Source organism: Palaemon carinicauda, chromosome 1, assembly GCF_036898095.1.
Source record: "Palaemon carinicauda isolate YSFRI2023 chromosome 1, ASM3689809v2, whole genome shotgun sequence".
NCBI classification, from domain to species: domain Eukaryota; kingdom Metazoa; phylum Arthropoda; class Malacostraca; order Decapoda; family Palaemonidae; genus Palaemon; species Palaemon carinicauda.
Window position 1 is genome coordinate 246,625,671 of NC_090725.1, and position 22,568 is coordinate 246,648,238.

Sequence of the window (22,568 nt, forward strand, 5' to 3'; positions counted from 1 at the left end):
CGTTTCCGAACGATAATGTGAGGTTCTCGTAACCGTAGGTGGGTATCGCAGATCCGTTGGCAGCTACCAAGCGGACGTCGGTAGATGTAGACAGACTACGTCGTGTCTTGAAGAGTTTCCTTGGCAAAAGAGAACGACAAGCACCCGTGTCTACCAAAAATCGCACGCACGCCCGTTCCTGCATCATGTAAAAAGAAAAGATTAGAAACACGGGAGGCCACCGCCACGAGCGATGGCCTACTTACACGTTTTTTGGCCTCTGACAATCCTTGGCACATTTCTTCGCAGTTGCCCCGAATCTGAAGTGGTAGTAGCAAAACTGCGGCGGATGGGAGGTAGTAAGTGGCTGTAGAAGTCGTTTGTTGGGGCGCGAGCGATTGGTGGGTGTTGGGCGGCTTTGTCTCTGCTTCGGCATGTCACAGTGTGGGCGTGTATGTCCTCCGGCATTCATGTCAGCTTCAGTTGACGTTGAATAGGCATCCTCTTCGTCAGGGGTGGAGGCGTTGATGGAGGTCTTGAAGTGGCTGTCCATAAGGGCGTCGGCTTTGGTCATCAAGTCCTTTATGGGTAAACTATCGACATCGGGTATGGCAGCACGTATAGGTCCGGGTAAACGGCGTATACAAAGGGCACGAAGTAGATTCACCTCACGAGGAGAGCCGTCTGCGGCAGGTTGAAAGCGAGCGATACTGGTCATTTCCGGGAAGGTGTCCTCGTGTATCGCCTCGAGAACATAATCTGCTTTGATGGTTGAGCGAGTCACGCCGTTGATGCGAAACTGGACTTCTGCGCGCTGAAACCAAGCAAATGCCTCTCCGCTGGCGAACGGTGAAAGTTTCAATGGGGCGGTCGCAGCGCCAACTGCTGTAGTAGAGTCCGTCATAGTACCAACGATGGAGGGGCGAGGGAGGTGGGGGTGGAAGGCAGTGGGAGCGAGTCGACTTCTGGGGTCACCAATGTGACGGGCCGAGAGAGAGGTTATGACTCAAAGGCAGGAAGCAATCAACTGAGTTGTTTATTAAAGACCACTCTCCTTTATATACAAAATCTCAAAGCAACAAGAATTTTCATGTTCAAATATTGACAATGTTACAGAGGAGAAAAGCAGACATGAATTTTCATGTTCGTTTTAGTGCGAGGGAAGAGCGAAGATACAAGCGTAATATATACAAAAGGAATTATGTACAATTGTGTGACACACGGTTGGTACAAACTCCTTATTTTATCGTATGAATAAGGCAATGTCGACATTATGCCTCTATTTTTTTTTCTTTTGTAAAGAAATATTTTCTTTTCTAGGCCACTTTCATTTTCATTTTTGGAAATTTTCATCGATATTTAATTAACGCTCTGTATATTATTTTTCAAACATTTATTTCTTCATTAATTGAAGTACACGAATCCTTAATTCAACTTGACAGAGTTCTTGATTATATCTTTACTAAATAAAGCATATGATACACTGTTTTTCATTATTGTTTGAACGAGAGAATATGATTTATGGTTGTTGAATGAAAGCCATTCAATAAAGTTTCTAGAAGTAACTGTTGAAAACCATCAAGTATTTTAGTCGTCATTATTACTCATCATCACAAGTTTTGATTTTATTATAAGTATTTTTCACTTCGAAACCGTACATTTTTTTTTCTTTCCATAACTTTTATAGTGAGCACTTTGAAGTAGCCTACTATCTGGCTAATCAAAGGACCCAGTAATTCTAGCAGTAATATGTCATCTGATGGCTGCTGTCTTGGCCAAACTTGATATTCATCTTTGGATCTTTCAGTTTATTGCTTTGTCATTATATAAATGAAGTTATGATGACAACGTTCTTGTTGCTGATACGGGTGTGTTGTTGCGATTTTTTTATTTATATGCTAAATTAGAAAGAGGAGAAGAAATATCTTATTTTATGTTTCTTTAAATACTTTCCTAATAGTGAAAGTTAGGCAATACATCAGACGAAAATACTCCAAGAAACATTTACTGCTTTGAACTTGGCAAATTTGGAATTTCTTGAATAGATCGTGAACTTTATTCAAATTTTTAGGAATATTATGCAATTAACTAAGATAATTAAAAGCACCTGTTCTCCCTTTGCATGCAATCAGATTAATTATGACTTTAATCAACAAATGTAGTTTCGGCTGTTAAATTGCCATTTTAATTAATGCGTTGACATGAATGCCATTCCGACTACAACCTTAGCTCTCTTGCGGAAAAGCAATCAAGACGAATAAACGTTTGTGAAGAGAAAGGAAAAGCCACCACCATAATAAAAAAGCCGAATGGATATTGAAATGGCATTATTTGATGCACAGCTCTGATTGTTTGTTCTTGCTAATTCGGCTTTGCACTTTGAATGCTGTCTAATCTGACTCAGATTGTCTAATTCGTTTTACCAAACACTGTTTTTATTTTATCTTTGGATCTTTTAGTTTTTATTCGTTCAATGCAACTTAGTTGGCCGCTTGTGTTTCAAAGAAAAAAAAAAAAGAAAATTGGCTTCTTATTAGAGTTTCTCTTTCTCGTCACTATATCTCAGCTGTGAAGGACAATGGTGTTTATCTGGTTGTGATACATTAATCAATTCTCTGATGAACTTTTAATTATGATTTTCTTCATTATTGGTGCGACTTACGGCTATTAAGCTTTAATGATTATATGAATAACTTGCTCATGGTGGGAAATGATGATTAAGGTTTTATTGTTGTTTCAAGATAATTCAATTTCACTCTTAAATAAAGCCATTGCCGATCAACTAAAGCTTTTGATTATCTGGTGGTTCTTCTTAAATTTCTTAGTCTAATTATTATTATTATTATTATTATTATTATTATTATTATTATTGTTGTTGTTGTTGTTGTTGTTATTGTATCAAAAGAACTTTATATGGTTGTGTTTTTAAAAGTGTATCATAACAAAAATACAGCTTTTGATTGCTGGACCTCATTTCGTTTAAAGAAATCCATTTGAAATCGATTCTTGACTCGCTCTATTTGAAATAATGACGAAAAGGTTTTCCCTGGGTCAAGTTCGGGATTATAATTATTTACGGGGTAAATAATGTTTTTCTAGGAGAGAAGCGTCCATATAAGGGTTTTATTACACGAGCTTCACTTATCCTGTCTACTTGAAGATTTCATTCCAGCTCATTCCAGCCACCGTGGTTAAGGTAAAAAGGTAAAGGTGTCTGGTTTCAGTTCCAGTATCATTAAAAGATATGAGCACCAGAACGTCAGCCGGGTAAGCGCCCCCCCCCCCTCCCGTAGCCCAACCACAGCAGTATCCTCCTCAGTAAACAGCTAAACTCACGGTCCCAGCCTGGGATTTGCCATATGAATGCATTACCATTGTACTAGCTACTTTTCCCCTTTCCAAATTCATAAGAGAAGAAAGATTGCAATGCCCACATTTTATTAGGGATTTGTTTTCGTCTTCCTCTGTCTTATTCATTCATTCATATCTCATCGTACCATTGGGGCCATATAGCAAGCCTTCACGTGGTTCCCCTGCTAATCTTAACTATGAGAGACCAAGTCCTCATCAGGCACTCTACCCAGCCCAAAAGGTGGTAAGAAGATACGGAACTCTCGGCCTCTTGGCAAGAGCAGTAAGCTTAGAATTGTCAGCTTCACTGGTGGGGGCCTGTCAACAGCAAAAGTAGATTTCCTGTCTTGTTACTGCATATGTTGCCCCGATGGTGATGTTGGAATGGAAATTGTATTTATATCTTATATTTTTTATGTAAATATCTTGGAAAGACAATGTTAAGGATGTTTTTATTTACTTTATTCCTTTTACTTTATTTGTTTATTTATAAACTACTACTAGATTCCTTCCTTACATAGTTTATAAACCGTGGAAGATACTAGCTAGGCGGTGCACTGACGAGATTACTGAATGGTCCTTGCATCATCCCTCCCACTGTTATAGGCGCCATCCTTTAGCCTTACTCTTTAATTCACTTCCTTCTACCTTTATTTCATCTTGCTGTCCAATCCCTCGTAACTTTCGCCTTATAGTTCAACTGCTGGTTTTCCCTAGGTTGTACCATGGCCTTGAATGACCTCCAAGGTTCCAGCGTCTGGTCTGTACAATGATTAAACGTGTACCTGTTAATAATAAGTTATTTATTTTAAGGATTATTAACAGAAAATGGCATGATCATAGTTAAACAAGTGTTTGGGAATTAGCCATTATTTTAGCCTTTTTAAAACCCGGTAAGGATAAGTTTTTAGCAGCAAGCTATCGACTAATTTCATTGACATCTTGTTAATGTAAGATCATGGAGAAGATGGTTAATGCAAGACTGATGTGGTACCTGGAGAAAAAAAATATTTCATCACCTATCCAGTGTTGATTTAGAAAAATACACTCAACAACTGATGTGATGATACGGCTTGAGTCGTCTAATATGAAGCCTTTGTTTCCAAACAGCATCATGTAACTGTCTTTTTTTTTTTACCTTGAAAAGGCAAAAGATACTGCATGGAGATATATGCTTAAAACTATTCATACTTTGGGATTAAGAGGAGAACTACCATGTTCATTCAATCATTTACTTCACATATATTTTTTTCAAGTGAGAGTAGTTGAAACTCTGTCAGAGAGGAAATTTCAGGAAGGAATTCCCCAGGGTAGTGTGCTAAGTGTAACCATAATGGGATATCCTCTGTCATTCCCAAGATATTTTCTCAACTCCCTTTGTAGGTGATCTCTCCATATCATTTGTTGGAGCTATAATGGCAATGGTTGAGAGAAAACTGCAACTCTCAATTGACAAAATTATTCAGTGGGTTGATATGAATGGATTCAAGTTTTTGACATGCAACACTGTTGTCCATTTCTGTCTTATTCGAGGAGTACGTCCAGACCCGGATATGTACATCAAGGGTCAACTGATCCCATGGGTAAGTGAAGCTAAATTTTTAGGATTATCATTTGATTGCAGGCTGATGGATTCCTCAATTGGAAGGTTTAAAAGTAAAATGTCTTGAGGCTCTGAATCTTCTAAAAAGCTTTGTCCCACACATCATGGTGGGCAGACTGCAAAACTTTTAAAAGTTATACAAGGCTTAAATTTTTACAAAATTTAGCTATGGGCTGAAAAAGACTCCTCAGGTACCCCAAGCCGGTTAAAGATTCTAGATTCTATGCACCATACCGTTATCAGATTGGCCACAGGAGCCTTTAGTACCTCGTCCATCCCAACCCTCTTTGTTGACAATGGAGAATCACCTTCAGACGTTTACCAAAAGTCTTTTATTGTTTGGTATTGATTTAGTTTGCAGACTTCCTAATTCTTTAGCCTAACAGACAGCAAACTTTGTAAGGCATTGTAGATATTTTGAGTTGCACCCAAAATCTCCTCAACCTAATGTTTTTCGGGTATAAATATTTGTAGACAGTCTAGATATAGCTAGAAATAAAGCACTCCCATGTAAGGTATCATCAACTGCTCCATTGAAATTACCAGAGATATCTTTTTGTAAATATTTTATTGCTGTAAAAAAGAACATGACTGACTTAAACTGGTAGCTCTTTATGGAACATGTTGAAGAACATGGGAACTGGCTTTTATTACTGATGGCTCCAAATCTGATGCAGGCGTTGGATTTGGAGTATATAATAGTGCTTTTAATTGATGAGGTGCACTTCCCCTAGTATCTTCTCTATTTACTGCTGAACTATGTGGTATACTAACCGCTATTAAAAAAAAAATAGCATTTAAAGAGGAGGGCAATTTTACTATTTTCAGTGATGCAAGAAGAGTCCTACAAGCTTTAGAAGTTTTTAATTCCAATAACCCGTAAGTTTTAAAGATTTTTGAGTGGCTCTATATTATTGGGCTAAGAGGTATAACAGTTCAGTATTCCGGCACACCAGGAAATGAGGAGGCAGATTTACTGACAAAGAATGGTGTAGTGGAGTTGCTACCAAGAAGATATCCCATCCTCTTTCCGGGCTTTTTACTAAGCATTAATTTTTTTTTAATTTATAATAATTGGCAACAGTATTGAGATAGTTTAAATAGAAATAAGATGAGAGAAATAACGAAGGTTATGTCTCCTTGGAGGTGTAACATAATGCATCAAAAGTGGGTAACTACTCTTTGTCATCTCTGTATTTGTCACACTCGGTTGACACAAGTTTCTGATGACTTGCCAACATCAGCCATATTGCGACGACTATTTGTTGCCCTTGACAGTGAAGCATTTGTTGACTGAATGTCCCCCTTTTTGCACCGTAATAAATAGATATCTGTTTGAGGCTCGAGGTGAGGATGGCAGAGTCATCCTTGCCAATATTCTTAGGCAGGATGTGTTGTACTATGCTAGCGGTATTTTTAGATTCATTTCAGAAGCAGGTCTTCTGAAAGTTATTTAAATTGTATTAGGACATCTTTGCTTTTATTGTTTTAAATTGAATATTTTTTTAACCTTTATTTATGACAACGGATAGTGGCGTCAGTGAACTCTTAAATCGACCCATCATGGCTCTGGATGGTAAATAGTGCCCTCATTGCTCTGTGGGCATTATTGAAGAATTTTTCAACCCTGCCACTGAATGATCTCCATAGCCTCACCGCTGGGCCATACGGCGCCGCATTTACTTTCAAAGTACAGTTTTTCCTTATTCTTGATAAGGGGGCATTCAGAGTCCCTGAACTATTTAATTTAGAGGATTTCGATTTTCTCATTGACATGTAAATGTGCACAATACGATTAATAGTGCTAAAGAAAGGCAGAAATAACTTTTGCCAGATTTATCATATGTCCCCTCTTGCGACGCCCTCTTAACATTATCTCTTTCATATATTCCCCTCTGCATTACTCTTATTTTCCTCTTACCGTCTAATTCTGTTCCTTCCTCTTCCTTGGTGTAATTTCCTTTTTTTTTTTTTTTTTATTCATTTCCACATCCATCTTTTGCAGTTTTTTCTAGCTCAAATATTTTCTTTCCTGGTTTTTCTTTCTTCGTAATTTATAGCTTATTTTTTTCTTGTCCTCTTTATACTAATTATAATAATCGTCTTTCTACCATCATCACGTTTACACTATGGTTCCATTTTCCTCCTCCTTTCCCCCATTTTCTTGAACTAATCCTCTCTCCTTATCTTCTATCTTGGTTCTGCCTTGTTTTCATCTTTATTCCATTCTTTTCACCGTTGCTTCTTTTATAGTTTTTCGTGTTATATCCCAGTTTCCTCTTCCACTAATATAATTTTTTACATGAAAATGAGAATAACTGAATTTTCTGCAACGAAAGGAATTCCAAATATTCCTTTCTTTCTCTTTGTTATCGAAAAAAATAAAAATTTTATGCAAGGGCATACGCGTGATGGCCAGTCTTCTCTTTTACCCAAAGGAATATGATTGCAATGTTATTTATTCTGCGTTGTGAATTGCTGTACAGCATTCCTTTTGTTTTTAAGGTTTTTACGTCTTCAGAAAAGAGGATCTTCCCGAGTATCTTATTTTTGCATTATTTCTCGCTTATCTTTTGAAAAACAATGGTATCTTCTAGTTTTTTTTCTGTTGAGACAATAAATATGTTTCAAAGTGCGTCGACCATTAAAAGTAAAACATCTCTTATGATAAAGGAAATCTCTCTCTCTCTCTCTCTCTCTCTCTCTCTCTCTCTCTCTCTCTCTCTCTCTCTCTCTCTCTCTCTCTTATCCATTTATGTGCTTTTATTACCTTTGCCAGCTAAGTTGGAGAGGGAGGTTATGTTTTACCCCTGTTTGTGTGTGTGTTTGTGAACAGCTTCCTGCCCACAATTTTAATCGTAGATTAACGAAACTTGCAGGGATTAACTGTTATGTAAAAAACTGGAAATTATTACTTTTTTGAAGGTCAGGGTCATGGTCAAGCGAAATGTCCAATTCACGTAATCAGCCATCAGTTTGGATTTGTCTCAGAAACTTCAAACTTGTTTTATATTTGAATGTAGGAAAATCCACGCTAATTAATACATGTTAAGGTCAAGGTCGAGCAAAAGGGAGAGAAATAAGCTGCCTCGGCGGAGGTCTGCGCTCTTCTGGCTGCCCCTCGAGATTTAATAAGTCTCTCTCTCTCTCTCTCTCTCTCTCTCTCTCTCTCTCTCTCTCTCTCTGAACCAATGTCTATTGTTGCTTTTCTTTTGTTCCTAAAGTTGATTGGACCATCAGCATTGCAAGGGTCCCCCCACAATAATATTTTCATAATGAAAAAGCTCTTTGCAAAATGGAAGTCATTTTTTCCTCTATCCATCGTCATTCGGTGATTATTGTCCCATGACGCGGTCCCTTTGCCAACACTGTTTTCGCTGCTGTTCCTTTGTTCCTGTTTGTCAAAAACCGAATAGACCCCAGTAAGGGAAACCAGCCGTTTGAAGTCTTAGTTGGTTCGTTCTTTTATTTAGATTCTCATCTTTGGACTTTGATTATATTCATTCATCGTAGATTTTATTTGTTCGGACAAACCGGAAGGTTGAGTTTAGAATGGACGGAGCTGGGTGGAGTTTCTTGTAAGATTTGAGGGAAAAAGTCAGTTTATCGATTGACATACAGGATATAAAGCTCTCTCTCTCTCTCTCTCTCTCTCTCTCTCTCTCTCTCTCTCTCTCTCTCTCTCTCTCTCTCTCTCTCTCTCTCTCTCTCACTGTTGAGTCTTGCAGAATCCCATTGTATTTTCCTGTCCAAGAATAATAGGAAAAATGAAAGAAATTACTCCTGGTGTAAACAGCATTCCCTTTAAAGAATACGGCGGTTACCACGGACTGACCAGTATACATTGTGTGCCGTAAATGTGAATACGTAGTAAAGACCATTAGCCATAATCTCATGGGAGTTTTCAATATTAGCTTAAAATATTACACGAGAAGGGAATGGGTAGATGCAAAAGCCTTGCTCTCACTAGATGAATGAATTTTGGAGCACAAAAACGGCACTAATACATTATAGAAAACTAGAAAAGCACTCTGAGAGTGCAGACCTCCACCACGGCAACTTATTTCTCGAGACTAGCGTGCCTTTCCCAGAATCAAGGAATAATTTCCAGCTCTTTACCTAATACTTTGAAATCCTTGCAAGTTTCACTACTCAACGATTAAAATTGTGGCTGTATGGTTGATGACCGGAATTCTTTTTTTTTTTTTTTTTTTTTTTTTTTTTTTTTTTTTTTTTTTTTTAACCTTGGACTCGACCTTGATCCTCGGCCTTAGCACATATTATTTGGCGTGGATTTTCATACACTTAATTATGAACCCAGTTTGAAGTGTGGCAACGATGTCCAAAATTATGGCTGATTACGTGAATCGGACATTTTGCTTGACCGTTACTTTGACCTGAACCTTCCAAATTTTAATTATTTCCGGCGTTTGACTAGATAGTTGATCCCTACAAGTTTCATTACTCTTCGATTAAAATTGTGGCCAGTAAGCTGTTCACAAACAAACAGTCACACATACAAACAAACACACTAACAGGGGGTAAACATAACCTTTTTCCAACTGCATTGGTGGAGGTAAATAATCGGATTTCAAAAGGTACTGAATACTGAACGGCGAATTAACTGATTTGGCAACGCCAATTTTCAGAATTTTCAAGTCAGCAGTCATTAAACAAATTAATGAGCGTAATATATAGGTAGTAGGTTAGCCATTGTTCAGATACTACCGCTAGAGAGTTATGGGGTCCTTTCACTGGCCAGACAGTACTACATTGGATCCTTCTCTCTGGTTACGGTTCATTTTCACTTTGCCTACACATTCACTGAATAGTCTGACATATTCTTTACAGATTCTCCTCTGTCTTCATACACCTGACAACACTGAGATTACCAAACAATTCTTCGTCACCCAAGTGGTTAACTACTGTACTCTAATTGTTCAGTGGCTACTTTCTTCTTAGTAAGGGTAGAAGAGACTCTTTAGGTTTGGTAAGCAGCTCTTCTAGGAGAAGGATACTTCAAAGTCAAACCATTGTTCTTTATTCTTGGGTAGTCCCATAGCCTCTGTACCATGGTCTTCCACTGTCTTGGGTTAGAGTTCTCTTGCTTGAGGGTACACTCGGGCACCGTATACTATTTTGTTTCTCTTTTTCTTGTTTTGTTAAAGTTTTTATATTGATATAGGAAATATTTATTTAAATGATGTTACTGTTCTGAAAATATTTCTATTCTTGTTTACTTTCCTCACTGGCCTATTTTCCCGGTTTGGGGCCCCCTGGGTGGGCTTACAGCATTCCTGCTTTTCCAACTATGGTTGTAGCTTAGCAAGTAATAATAATATAGAACTGTCAATGGACAAGAGGTCTTATTGATAATGCAAAGATCAAATCAACTCTGGAAAAGGACAAAATTATCCTCGCTTCTCCCAGATCAGGAAAAGCATGAGAGAACCAATGTCTTACTTCCGGGTCTTAACACCGTATCTTTGACCTCATAGATCTGCACTTGCTTTATATCCTTCCACCTTAGGCCAAACTCATAAATCCAATCCAATCGGTCGTTAATCTTAGTTAAATTATGTTTCACTGCCGTGTTTTCTCTGGAAATGTCCCAATCTATGTACTCAACATGGCGTACAGTATATGTAGTAGTGAAGAGGAAGAGCGGTCATGTCCTTCGAAATCTAAACGTAAAAAAAGGAAAAAGAAAAAAATGCAGTTTTTTTCATGATCTTTTCAAAGGTATATTACTCCTCTGTATGTAATTAACACACAGGCACAAAAGCTAATCTTTTAAACATTTCCACGTGTCCCCACTTTCTAATATTGAATATCGATCCTGTGTTTCCTAATCAATTTTAGGTGTTTTAGTAAAGAAATGTACAGTTAGCGACAAATGAAGTGTCGTCTACCCCACTTTTCGAAATCATTCATTTGTTTAACGTGAAAGACATTATAAACACGATAATAAAACATGTGGGAGGACATTCAACACCAATATATAAGAAAATCTACGAATACAAGAAACAAGAAATTCTCTCTCTCTCTCTCTCTCTCTCTCTCTCTCTCTCTCTCTCTCTCTCTCTCTCTCTCTCTCTCTCTCTACGTTATTTCTCCTGTGTAGCTTCTTCGGACGAGCTGACGAAGACTTCCCACCACGCCATGATATCGGCAGGATTTGTTTTTCCTCTTTCCTAATAATCATTCAATCTCTTGAATAGCCTGCGAAATCATCTCTATCCAACAATAAAGTATTCAATTTACGTCACCTTCGCCCCTTTTAAGTTGATTAATATAACGAAAGTCTCACTCGCATAGCCTACATACAATGAATTAAGGAGCTAAAAGTCTCTAGATAGTAAATAGCATATACGTGGTTGCATTAGCTTTGGAAAACAATAAGCCTTTCAAAACTAACTTCATTACTTCAGCCTAAGGCACCTGGGATAATTGCTTTCGTTACCATTACTAACATCCCTTCCTAAGAGTACATATTTAATATAACTTGCTAGAATTTAGATGGATGTCACCTGAGAAACACTCTTACGTGTATTTTAGTATCTTCTGTACCAACCGTGTGTCACACAATTGTACATAATTATTTTGTATATATTATGCTTGTATCTGCGCTCTTCCCTCGCACTAAAAAGAACATGAATGATCATGTCTCCGGTTTTGCTCTGTAATATTCTCCGTCTCTCGAACATGTTATGTCCTGTTGCCTTGAGGTTTTGTATATAAAGGAGAGTGCTCCTTATTAAACAACTCAGTTGATTGCATCCTGCCTTTGAGTTCACAACCCCCTCTTCGGCCCGTCACATTGGTGACTCCGCAAGTCGACTTGCTCCCACTGCCTTCCACCCCCCAACGAATGACTTCTACAGCCACTTACTACCTCCCATCCGCTGCAGTTTTGCTACTACCACTTCAGATTCGGGGCAACCGCAAAGAAATGTGCCAAGGATTGTCAGTGGCCAAAAAACGTGTAAGTAGGCCATCGCTTTTGGCGGTGGCCTCCCATGTTTCTAATCTTTTCTTTTTACAGGATGCAGGAACGGGCGTGCGATTTTTGGTAGACACGGGTGCTTGTCGTTCTCTTTTGCCAAGGAAACTCTTCAAGGCACGACGTAGTCTGTCTACATCTGCCGACGTCCGCTTGGTAGCTGCCAACAGATCTGCGATACCCACCTACGGGTACGAGAACCTCACATTATCGTTCGGAAACGGTAAATTCAATTGGAAGTTTCTCGTTGCTGACGTCACAATGCCAATCCTCTGTGCGGATTTCCTCTCTCATTTCCACCTTCTGGTCGATGTCGCCCACCGACGATTGGTCAACGCAGACTCGTACTTGTCGACACCTCTTCAACCCGCCCCCTCTAACCTCGCTCTCAACATCAGCGCACCCACAGATGCCTACGCCCACCTCCTCACGTCGTACCCGGAAGTTTTCCGTCCAGAACTTCGCCACCAAACGCCCACGGTTCCTGCCAAGCACGGTATTTATCACCATATCAAGACGACGGGACCCCCAGTCTTCGCAAAATTCAGACGTCTGGCACCGGAACGATTGGCAGCCGCCAAACAGACGTTCGCCGAAATGGAGGAAATGGGCCTTTGCCAAAAGGCCTCCAGCCCATGGTCGTCACCCTTACACATTGTTCTGAAGAGAGACGGCTCCCTCCGTCCTTGCGGGGATTACAGGCGCCTGAACATGCAAACAGAACCGGATCACTACCCCCTCCCAAACATTGCCGACGTGACCTCCTACCTGCACAAAGCAAAGGTTTTCTCTATGCTCGACCTCCTGAAGGGGTATTATCAGGTGCCTATGAACCCAGAAGACATCCCCAAGACCGCCATCACCACTCAGTTTGGTACATACACCTTCAATTACTCCTGTTTTGGCCTTCGTAATGCTGGGGCAACGTTTCAACGTCTCATGGATGGCATCTTAGGGGACCTCCCTTTCTGTGTATGTTATGTGGACGACATACTTGTGTTCTCCTCCTCAAAAGAGGAACACCTCCGTCACCTGCGCATCATACTCGACCGCCTGTAACAAAACGGCCTTGTAGTCCGGTACGACAAGTGTACCTTTGGCGCCAACGAAGTGTCGTTCTTAGGGCACCGTATCACTCCTGAAGGAGTCCATCCCCTCCCTGAGAAGCTAGCAGCCGTTCAGAACTTCCCCGCGCCCTCGACCGTCAAAGCTCTGTAGGAATTCTTGGGTATGATCAACTATTATCACCGTTTTCTGCCAGCCATTGCCGCCACTCTTGCTCCCCTCTACGCCTCCCTCAAGGGCAAGCCAAAGGACCTGAAGTGGGGTCCCCTTCAAGAAGCAGCCTTCTGCAATGCAAAGAAGGCCCTATCAACTGCTGCGGCTCTCACTTTTCCTATCCCACACGCCCCTCTCCTTCTCTCCACCGATGCCAGCGACGTCGCTATTGGTGCAGTACTCGAGCATGTGGTCAAAGGCTCGCCCCGCCCATTGGCCTTCTTCAGCCGAAAACTGTCCAAGGCAGAATCGGGTTATTCTACCTTCGATCGAGAATTGCTGGCGGTGCACTTGACTGTCCGTCACTTTCGCCATTTCTTAGAAGGTACGCCCTTCGTCATTTGCACAGACCACATGCCTCTGGTGCACGCCTTCACTCGACAGTCTGACGCCTGGTCCGCCCGTCAACGCCGACATCTCTCCGCCGTGGCTGAATACAATTGCACCCTCCAATACGTCCCTGGGAAAATGAATCCCGTTGCCGATGCCCTGTCAAGAAACACGTTGGCTGCCGTTCAACTGGGATTGGATTACAACGCCCTGGCTGAAGCCCAACGACAGGATCCAGAGTATCCAGCTTGTAGGACATCCTGCACGTTCCTCCATTGGGAAGACTTTTCCCTCGAAGACTCCAACACCACCCTCCTCTGTGACGTCAGTACTGGTAGACCGCGACTTTGGATTCCTGCTCCCATGCGCCGACAGGTGTTTGATTTCATTCACGGCCTTTAACATCCCTCGTGCCGTTCTACTGCACAGCTGCTGAAGGCAAAGTTCATTTGGCACGGCATTTCTAAGGATGCTAAGGATTGAGTCCGCGCCTGTACTTCTTGCCAAACTTCCAAAGTACATCGACACACGGATTCAGGAGTGGGCACCTTTCCTCAACCTCAGCGTCGTTTCGCACACATTCACGTCGACGTTGTAGGCCCCCTACCCACATCACAAGGACATCGTTACCTGTTTACCGTCATCGACCGCTCCACTCGTTGGCCTGAAGCTATTCCCATGGAAACTGCAACGTCCGCTTCATGTACTTCTGCCTTACTTTCTGGATGGATTTCAAGATTCGGTATCCCTGAGCATATTACTTCTGACAGGGGAACCATTTTCACCTCTCAATTGTGGACGTCATTAGCGAATCTCCTGGGCATCACCCTACATCAGACAACGGCCTACAATCTCGCTCCCAATGGAATGGTTGAACGTTTTCATCGCACCCTCAAAGCAGCTTTGATGTCCCGGTGCATGGATTGCAACTGGTTTACTCAGCTTCCCTGGGTCCTCCTGGGTCTAAGGACCACTCCTAAAGACGCCCTCGACGTCTCGGCAGCTGAAATGGTGTATGGCGACCCTTTGGTCGTCCCTGCCGAATTTTTTCCTTCTACAACCTCCTCTGACGATCTCCAGCGCATACATCACGTCGTGGGAAAATTTACTCCGTGCCGCCAGACTTACAAGCCCCAGCGAAGCATCACATACCAACGGACTTGCACTCTGCAACGCACGTCTTCCTGCGCAACGACACTAGCAAGCCACCACTAACGCCCCCTTACACGGGCCCTTTCCTTGTGATCCGACGCAGTCCGAAAGCATTCCTCCTAAACATTCGGGGCAAAGAAGACTGGGTCTCCATTGATCGTCTAAAACCTGCTTATCTTCTGCCAGATGACCCGCCTACAGTTCGCCTCTCTAGATCAGGGCGCCCTATTTAACATGTACAGTATGTCATTTTTAGGGGGGGGGGGAGCCATGTACCAACCGTGTGTCACACAATTGTACATAATTATTTTGTATATATTCTTGTATCTGCGCTCTTCCCTCGCACTAAAAAGAACCTGAATGATCATGTCTCCGGTTTTGCTCTGTAATATTCTCTGTCTCTCGAACATGTTATGTCCTGTTGCCTTGAGGTTTTGTATATAAAGAAGAGTGTTCCTTAATAAACAACTCAGTTGATTGCATCCTGCCTTTGAGTTCACAACCCTCTCTTCGGCCCGTCACACTTCGAATAATCCACATACATTCAGCTAATAGCCTTTACATACATTACTGTCTGTATAGTGGATTGTTGCATGGGTAATTTTTTTTCGTTAAATGTACCGACTGAGGCATTTCCTTGTCTTATTAAAAAGAAAAGTTATTTTAATTAAAAGATTATACATTGTGTTTATCAAGTTGATCTTAACAGCAAATATTTATTTTTTCTAAAACTAGTCATGACAAAAGTTTTTACCTGTTGCCCATTTCAACGAGTTTAATCAATATTTTCACAATAATATTGATATGATCCTCCTTATTTTGTGTGTCTGTGTTTCTGATCCTGGATAATTATTCATTGTACCATCTAGCTCGTTTTTATATTGCTTATTTTATCAATAGTCAACGAGATTAGATAATTGAAAATAATTAAACAATGGAATCCTAACACTTCTACATCCATTTTGAATAGTAATCTTAGAGATGCATTTCTCTTTCAAAACTATTTTGATTGCCTTTCTCACATCCAAGGTATGCATCGGGATATTTGGCTTCCATTGCATTTGCTTTCCTCTTCGTAATCGACTGTGATGACCTCTTTTTTAGCATTTATCCATTACCTCGTTCCTTATTTTCTCCGGTTGGGAGATTTCTTTTATGATGGTACAATCACATTTAAAATAATCCACCGTCACTCGCATACCATTACCACCCTAGTGTAGAGAGTGAATAAAGCCTCCAATGCGAGAGGGTCTGCAGACTTTTTAAGTTAACTGCATCTCCGTTTCTCTAGTTTTCTTAATTCTTCGTTTGCTGTTTTTTTCAGGGCAGTTTCATTAATTTTTGTCTGTCTCTTCTGGAAATTCCTCAAAGGTAATCATTGTTGCGTCCGAATGTTTTCACATAAATTGCTTTCCTATCTTCAGTAAGAATTCTTGTTTTCTTTATCGCTTTCGTTTTTAAGAGTTGAAGAGACAATTTTAGAATTCATTATAACTATTGTTATTACTTCTTAACGGAACACATACCCGACTTTCAGCATTTGATATTAAGGCTTGAAAATCTCTAGCATACGTAATTGGACCAAAATATCGTGTTTGATATCATAATGAACACATTTTATAATTAAATCCTGGAATCCGTGGAATATTCGTTTAAACGTTATTTTGACTGAATGTATACCATAAAAATTAACATTAAAAAGACCCTGTTGGTAGACGTATTGTCTTTACATTAAAAAATTTGCCGTGTCAAAATCCTGGAATAAATGTTGTCAGGCATTTACCGTTTTAAAAATGGATATATTGATGTAAATGAGTGTTATCACGGTCACCAACCCGTAAAAGATATTAACAAAGTAGAGTATTTTACTGAAATACAGCCAACAGTATATTTTTACTGATAATTTCGGATTGAAATTACGGTTTTTTTTTTAACTGTATTTATTATACTATACCACAGTATAAAATTTTGTTGGTGAATACCAATCTTAAAAAAAGTTCGAGAACACTAATGTAGTGAATTCATCCACCTCAAAGCATGAGTAATTTCAAGTGATGTAAAAACATGTTTACTATTAAAGATATCTAATGACGGTGGAGACCTTTGAAATAATACTTTTACCAATAAAAAATTGAGCTCTGTACTTCGATGATACCAGAGATATGAACACCTTATTCAAGTTGGATGGATCTCATTCAGGAATTATATGCGAATCGAGTAGGTCTTTGAGTGATCCTGGTCTTTTCATTCATCTTTTGCTTATATTTTATAGTTCGTCACTCAATCTTGAGTAGTTTAAATATCGCTCATGAGAGGCAAGGGACAGTCACAATGCCCTAGAGGGATAATGCTCTAGGTAATTACCATATATACATATGATCAACGCTCAAGCCCCTTTCCACCCAAACGAGGATCAAGGAGGGCCAGGCAGTGGCTGCTGAAGACTCAGCAGGAATACTTACAGGTTCCCTCAAAACCCCCTTCCTTAGCTCACAAGTATGGCGTGGCAGGGGCGTCTCCAATAGGCTACCACAACCAGTCACTATTGAACATTTGTTAGATTATGATACATTTTTAACCTCTACTCATTTTGAAGTTGCTTAATGTTTCGTTGAGGCTAATGATTTAGAAGATTCGCTTGGGCAATCATTTCATGTTACTCCCTGATACTGTATATAGGTTGTCGTAATGCGTGTTGCACTGTCAGATTCTGTGGTCCTCCAAAACTCGCCGACCATTACTTGTAGGTGACGTAGTGCCACATAATATGTGAATGGGTTATGGAAAACCTTTGAAACTGACAATGTTTCCATCTGTTTAGTGTTTGTTAATATCAGTTCTCTGTTTACCCACGTTAGGCACAGACATGTTATCTATTTAATAAATACATAAAAAATATGGAAGACAATACTGTAATAACAGGACATTGTATTCGCTAAAGAAAAGTATTATCTATAATTATTTTTCCAGCAAACTTTTGTACTTTTTAAAAACATCAGTCAAGTGAAAGTACAACAAAACTGTTTCTATGACGATGCTTATCCTTTTTAGTTAATATTTGTATCTCTCTCACAGGTGATTTGGAGTCCAGTAAGGCAGCTTCACCAACCGCCTAAGGTTGACGATTTGGTAAGTAGGCTCCGAACTTTGGTATACTTATTATGTTGAAAGTTTTTTTTTTTTATTTATTTATTTTTTTTTTTCACAATAGCACCGTCTACATCTACCATCTTTATCTTTGTCGTTTCTTTCAAATCCCTTTCCACCCATATTTTATATTATGGAAATTAGCATTATTTTTCTATTTCAAAGAAGTTTAGACTTCCTAGTTGAGTTATTCAAATAAGACATATACTGTAAGCGTGAGACTTGAGGTTTACACTTGTTTATCCTTCATTAGAATTACCAGGAATAGTGTTATCTAAATGCAGACATAGTATACGACACTCAAACACACACGCACACAAATGTAATGCATAATGTATAAGCAACAACAACAAAAACAACTGTTTCTAGTTCACTGTAGGACTAAAGCCTCAGACATGTCAATTAATGCCTGGGGTTTGGTCAGTTTTCATTACCACGCCACTGGCCAAGGATGCGGCAGCTGAGTTGCTACCAAGAAGGTATCCCATTCCCAGTAATGATTTTTTACCCACAATTAAGAATTTTATTAATAATGTTTGGCAACGGCATTAGGATTGTTTACTTGAAAATATGATGAGAGAAATAAGTATAACGGGATGCCCCGAAATTGGGAGACTACTCTTTGTCGTCTTCACAATGGTCACACTCGGCTGACACAACTTTTTGCTGGCTAGCCAATATTTGCCATATTGCGACAAGTGTTTGGTACCATTGACAGTGAGGCATTTATTGACCGAATGCCCCACATTCAGTAGTGAAAGAAATATATATCTGTTTGAGGCTCGAGGTAAGGATGGCAGGTTCATCCTTGCCAAGATTCTTGGACATGATGTGTCCTACCATGCTAGTAGTATTTTTAGCTTTATTTCAGAAGCAGGTCTTCTGAAAGATGTTTAACTTTTAAAATAACACCTTTGCTTTTATGGTTTTAGTTAAATATTCTTTTATTTATCTTTTTATTTACAATAAACGATATCGACGTCAATGACCTTAGATGTTAGGATGCCAGAAAACCTCAAATCAATCAATCAATCATTACCACGCTGGGCAGTGCAGATTTGCGATGGTGGGAGATTTTCGTCTCCCACCATCACCAATCCGCAGTGGCCAGCGTTGTGAGGAATATGGCAAAATCCCAGACATGACCAATACATTACATATATGATCCCTTTGTCCTGCAGAGGACTATAAATATTGACATTTGTTGTTGGTATATATATATATATATATATATATATATATATATATATATATATATATATATATATATATATATATATATACACCAAGGCACTTCCCCCAATTTTGGGGGTTAACCGACATCAAATAAATGAAACAAAAAAGGGGACCTCTCATCTCTACGTTCCTCCCAGCCTGACAAGGGACTCGACCGAGTTCGGCTGGTACTGCTAGGGTGCCAGAGCCCACCCTTCCCCGTTATCCACCACAGGTGAAGCATCATAACGCTGAATCCCCGACTGCTGCTACCTCCGCGGTCATCTTAGGCACCGGCGGAAGCAGCAGGGCCTACCGGAACTGCGTCACAATCAGAGCTTGCATTTTGAAAAAGTTATTTAAAGTATTAATATTTTAACTATCAAATTTTAAAACAGTTTTGATCTCATTTTAGACTAGACGTTCATCTTGTTAGCGAAATTGTTAGGAAGTTCCATGAGAACAATAGTTTATTGATTATTACACTAATAAAATTTTTAGTATTGAAGAATTTGCAATGACTTACGATTAGTTATATAGTAAGGATAATTATTCAAGATTACTATTCGAGTTCATAGTTATGATAATGATTTTTCACCTTTTGTAATGATTTTTGGAGAGATTTTAGTTTTAAGTTTACCTTGTACCTTTGTATTTTATTCTTTTCTTTTCTCTTCTATGTTCGTGATCTGTAGTTTTTAGCCTTTATATATATAAATATATATATATATATATATATATATATATATATATATACACACACACACACACACACACACACACACACGGATGGGATTGTGCGTGTATGAATATATACACACAACAGCAACAATAATAAGTTTAGGAGAAAGGCCTCAGATATTAACAAAGGAACTATTATATGGACTTCAAATAATTATGATTGTTTTCTGTCATTTGAACCAACCTATTTAAGACCTCACTAAATGTTCTATCCAACGTTGCCTTTCTTCATCTTCTGTTGTTATAAGAGATCTATCTCTTTTTTGATGGGTATATGCTTTTTCTTTTTGACCCATTCGAGATTTCGTTGATAATTCTATGAGTAATTCTTGCACCATAGCCACTTCCTGAATTCGTAGCTTTGTCAGCCTCAAATGGTATCCTGTCTAAATATTCTCTTTAGTCATTCCTGACCTCGCTATCAATACTGGAATACTTAGCATGCTTTACCTTGTAATTTTCATTACTTCCTCGAAAACTTTCAACAGTCAATTTCTGTCTTTATCTACTTTTTATAGTATCCCAAGTATCATTTGAAATCCATGGTTTTCTCCTTGTAAATGCATGTCCCAAAACCTCACTACCAACTGACTGATATATATTCTTAATATCATACCATTATTCATTAATTGTCTGCTCTTCGTCTCTTAAAGTCTCTAGGATTGCAAATCGATTCATACATTTAATTGCAAAGGTTTCTCTGTGCTCATCCTCAAGAAGCTTAGTTCTATCAGCATTTCTGTTGAGTGCTTTAAGTTTTAATTGCAGTGTGGCAATGAGGAGATGGTGATCATTACCAATATCTGCACCTCTATAGTCCCCTTTCTCTCTTTATTAATGGCAATAGCAACAAATGCAGCTGTTTCTAGTCCACTGGAGGACTATCCTATCCTTATTCAAGTCTAGGATTTTGGCAGTTTTCATCACCACTCTGGCCAACTGCGGATTGGTAATGGTGGGAGACTTTTAGCTGATAGCTCCCAGCAAATCAACTTAGTATGGGTGGCCCTGACTAGTACATCTTTGCTGATCATGACAGTACACCAACCCTTTCCTCGCGTTAAGGTATGTCCAGTCAGAAAGAGTGTGTGTGTGTATATATATATATATATATATATATATATATATATATATATATATATATATATATGTGTGTGTGTGTGTGTGTGTGTGTGTGTAGAATGAACAAAAGTTGGTAGTTTGGAAGGTGGTAGTTTGACGAAATGATTGTCTAAATGAGATGTTTGGGAGAAAGAAGGATATGAAGAGCTACCAAATCAAAGATAGTCAAGTAGTATTAGAACGAAAAGATTTTAATACGAGTTGCAGAGACAAAGTTTTTTTGCAAGAGTTGAGATGAACTGCTGAAAAGGCTTCTTTGTGGTTTTTTGCCCAAGTTATTCATTTGCATTGTAATGGAACCAACTATTATTGTATAATACACGCATACACCTGGATTTATATATATATATATATATATATATATATATATATATATATATATATATATACATATATATATATATATATATATATATATATACAATATATATATATATATATATATATATTGTATATATATGTTTATATATATGTATGTATATATATATATATATATATATATATATATATATATACATATATATATATAATATATTTATATATATAGATAGATAGATATAGATTTATATACACAGTAATCAAATGCACTCGTTTCAAGTCCACTGCAGGACAAAAGCCTCAGATATTTTCTTAGTCATGACGGGGATTTGGCCATTTTCATCACGTTGGCCATTGGAAATTAGTTATAGTGGGAGACTTTGAGGGTTGTCCTGAATAGTGCAGCTATGCTGATCATGGTGATAAACAAACCCTTTATCCAAGTGACGGTATCCACACTCAATATATATATATATATATATATATATATATATATATATATATATATATATTATATATATATTATATATATATTATATATATATATATATTTATATAACGGTATTTATTTATTTAAACTAGTAAATTCATTCAATATCATTTGAAAGAATATAATGAAAATTTAAAAACAGAGTTAGTTCACTTTTGCAACTCAATGCGTAAATGTTCAATCATGGTGTTCACAATTTTTTAATATATACATTGGATGACGGTGGAAAAATTAATAATAGGTTTCTTCTTGGCGAGAAAATTAATGAAAATATCTTTGCATATCTTCCTTTGTTTGTCAAAGACTCTATTGTGCTTCTTTATTGGCTGTCAGCTTCATCCAATCTGTTAATGGGTGAACGGGATTACCTTCCTCCAAATACTAAATGCGTATGTTTATTTTTATTCCATTGCCAATGCATGTATGTGGGTTTACGTATTTTAATGTATATTCTCCTTTATGTACACAGATATATACATACATACATACATACACACTTCCATATATATATATATATATATATATATATATATATACACAATCATTCTATATATATTCATCTTCATCATTAGATTTAGCTAATCCAATGCAGGGCAAAGGCCTCTGACATATCCGTCCACATGCATCTGTGTATGGTCACTCTATGCCAGTCTATAACCGCAATTATTCGTAGCTTGTCAATCCATCATCTTCTATTCCTTTCTCTGCTTCGCTTGCAATCTCTGGGAACCCATTTTGTTATTCTAAATGTCTATCTATTATCTGTCATTCTCATTATATGTCCTGCCCATGTCCATTTATTTTTCTAACATGGTGTATAGTTTGCTCTCGTATCCATG

At 38.6% G+C, this 22,568-nt stretch overlaps 1 protein-coding gene across 3 annotated transcripts in view; it reads left to right on the plus strand.

The window, feature by feature from the left end:
• The window catches only part of pasha (partner of drosha), a 738,765-nt gene that overhangs the window by 65,042 nt on the left and 651,155 nt on the right, over positions 1 to 22,568 (plus strand). For 2 of the 3 annotated variants that reach the window (XM_068388798.1, XM_068388811.1), the window contains exon 2: positions 17,772 to 17,825. The exons of the other annotated variant lie outside the window; for it this stretch is intronic. The gene's annotated coding sequence lies outside the window, so the exon portion shown is untranslated. The remainder of the gene's footprint in view (positions 1 to 17,771; positions 17,826 to 22,568) is intronic. 3 annotated transcript variants of the gene reach the window in all.